This window comes from Periplaneta americana, unplaced genomic scaffold (assembly GCF_040183065.1).
Source record: "Periplaneta americana isolate PAMFEO1 unplaced genomic scaffold, P.americana_PAMFEO1_priV1 scaffold_24, whole genome shotgun sequence".
Taxonomy (NCBI): domain Eukaryota; kingdom Metazoa; phylum Arthropoda; class Insecta; order Blattodea; family Blattidae; genus Periplaneta; species Periplaneta americana.
This window is the reverse complement of record NW_027185505.1, coordinates 233,090-236,255: the sequence shown is the minus strand read 5'-3', so window position 1 is coordinate 236,255 and position 3,166 is coordinate 233,090. Positions and strand designations below refer to the sequence as shown.

Here is a 3,166-nt window from a genome sequence, read left to right as displayed (position 1 = left end):
TAGGGAATCAGCAACCGGCCCTTTTAAGGGCCACAAGTTATTCATAACAGAGTAGATGAATGAAGAACAACAGCGGTTCCCACCGAGTGAAAATTTAAATAATCACCCCGATAACACTTCTAGGATAGATAATACATTATAGGCAGTCCATGGGAGACTTGGATCCACGAGGCAAATTCGTTTCCTTAATAGTTTCGTACGACTTATATGAGAGCGCGGTGTCATTCCTACTCACTTGGCAGCATTAATTGTTGAGGGAAAACAACTTAGAAGGTAACTTGTCGACCGCGGGCATAATCCTTCCGCAGGCCACTACTGAGAATCTGTGGACATACGGGTAATCTATCTTTATTGAAACTCGGGTTCATAACATACGACTGATACTTTATATATCTGTCACGTAATCCATCAAGAGACAAATGTCCCCCCCCCCCTAGTCAGTAGCGAGCTTCAGTCCATTCGTAGTAGCCGCCGGTGCAAGAAGTGAATTGAAGTTTGTGTGAAGTTCCGTAGTATGGCATGAAAATGATGTCGAAAATCCGACTACAGTTCCACAACCATGTGGTTGAAAGGAGGCTCCGCTGTTGAACAACAATCCACCTGTGGCTTAACTTAGAATGCCGACTAGCTGTTTTATTAATCCCGTGTCAATCCAGCAGTGTGTGACGTTGAAACGTAACCAAACTGCCGTTGATAGATAGATTTATCATCTATCCCAATGACATCCAACGAGCTTGGTAATTTAGGTACAGAGTCTAAGCAGGCAGTTTACGTGTGTGTGTGAGCGAGTGCAGGTTTTATCGAGTGCACCCCAATCCCATCGTCCTCAAGTGCCTACAGATTACGCAGTTTCATCGGCAACGGCCATACCATGTTGAAAATACCGGTTCTCGTCCGATCACCGAAGTCAAGCAACATTGGGCGTGGTCAGTACTTGGATGGGTGACCGCTTGGGAACACCACGTGCCGTTGGCGATTTTTTTTTTTACGTCACTATTTCCAGCGTGTTCTAATAAGACTTATGGGATATTATGTTCCCTTCCCTATTCCAGCTATAGCTTGGATGATGACGCCGCTGCATAATTGTAGAGTAATTGATAATTCTTAAGTACTTGCAGCTCCGTATTGAAACTTATGACTGGTAGCATATTCATATGAGACGGTTCACTTCTCTGCGTTTTCTCGAAGAAGGGAATATGTATTCAGGGGATTGTGAACGTACCTCGCGCTCTCCCTAGAAGTTAGAGACATTTTAGGTAAAGAATGTAATATACTGTACATATATGGCTAATTAAAATCCCATTAGTTACTACATTTCAGTGGGTAGTACAAATTCCATAATGAAAATATCTCTGTCCTAGTAGTTGTATCCTTTAAAGAAGCTCGTTGTTTTCCCATGATGAAGGGCAGAACTTGGTCGGTAGAAATTTAAACAGACTGCATTATCAGACCAGGCGTTATTTCAATATCAGCGTTTAGTTTAGGAAATATAGCAATAGCGGAGTTGGGAGAAGTAGTTATAGCATGTACAGTAAGTATAAACAGTTCGCTGTACTGTACAGTGAATATAAATATTTGAATGTACGATGGCAAAACATCAGACATACAGTACGTAGCTCACATATCTTAAAAAATAAATAAATAAAAATAAAGAAGACATTCTGAGGAGTGAGTGGAAAGTGCATATTATAATGAATATTTTTAACTCTCAGTTGACATTGAGAGAGAAAGCCATGCATCGGGGAACCGGTGACTGTTTTTGCGTTACCTTCTGCTATTGGCGTTGTTGGTTAGTAACGAATGAAAGAGGTAGGACGCGGAATCAAATGTCAAAAAACGATAGGGAAATAATAGTAACTGGTTGTATTTCGATCGAGCTCGGCGTGCTGATTCACCAGTGGGGTGTTTCACAAAGTTTACAATCTTTGGAAATTGTGAACTCTGTTTGTAAACTTCTGTTTCACAATCTTTGTTTGTAAAGGTGGACTGTACAAAGGAAATCAAATCTTTACGAATGAAATTTTGCGCTCTTTACAAGTGATATGTTTGTTTCACAACGAAGGAGTAATTTTACAAACGTGTAAACTAAACTTTACTAGTGAAGTTAGCACATTTTCTACAGTAGCCCTGTTGAAATAGCTTCTAATTGTGAATGAAAAAAATAAACACATATGTATAAAATCAATTTTATAGTAACAGGGTACCATTAAGAATTACACTGAAGCAGTTGTGATGTTATTGAGTAGTTCTAGCGACTCAGACGAAGATTTTGCATTTAGGCCTAACGTAGAATTTTCCGGCCACGTTCGTATCATTGTACGAATATTAATGAAAGGTTTCGAATGAATCCCGCGCTATACTTCAGAATACCGCGTTAGTTCTTATATACGAGGAACGTATTTAATAAATACTCGCACTTAAAGAAGAAAAACTTTGCACCGAAAACCAATCACTTAATAATGCAATGTCGGCATTACTTACGCAGTATTCTGAAGTCGTTCCGAATCCCATTTCGCTGTAATCTCTCCTACAAGATATGGGACATCACATGCAACATCTGAAAGGGAAAAGTGGTGCCCTAACCACAAAGCGAGAACTGCATTGGTTGCATAGTAGCTCTCAGTTCCCTGCGTTAGCAGATAAGAACGGAATTTATAAGATTACAGTGTGCAAAAGTTCACACATGGTAGTTGATGTTGTTACAAGATTGAAAAAACTCGAGGCGGGTTATTGATCACCGAATGTGCTTACTCGGGCAAAGGATTTTTATGCTCCTCCTGCTGGGTTCCCTAATGTTGGCGAGGTTATGGATGAAACAATAAAATATACTGATGGACCAGCAGAGAGCGAAGTTGATTTTAATGGATGGACATGTTAGCTGCTCTATCAACTGCATATAACTACGTGGGTCAAATCCATTATTTATCAATTATTTGAATGAATTTCGCGCTAACTTTCGTCAGTTAAGTCGTAGGCTAATTAATGCATTGGTATGCTCGACCAATTGCATGCCGCGAAACTCCGTTGTCGCCGATGTAGCAAAATCTAAATAAAATATATATAAAAAAATATAAACATGTCCATCGATAGTTCTAAAATTACAGCTACTTTACCTCTGATCCTTAGTGATTTTTGTAAACTGTCGTTGGCGATTTTGTTCAACCAA

At 39.7% G+C, this 3,166-nt stretch overlaps 1 non-coding gene across 1 annotated transcript; it reads left to right on the top strand.

The window, feature by feature from the left end:
* The first annotated feature begins 856 nt into the window (after window positions 1-856).
* LOC138693905 (5S ribosomal RNA) lies at window positions 857-975 on the top strand. Its single transcript, XR_011330590.1, has one exon. It is a non-coding gene; the product is annotated as a 5S ribosomal RNA (ribosomal RNA).
* The last annotated feature ends 2,191 nt before the right edge of the window (window positions 976-3,166 follow it).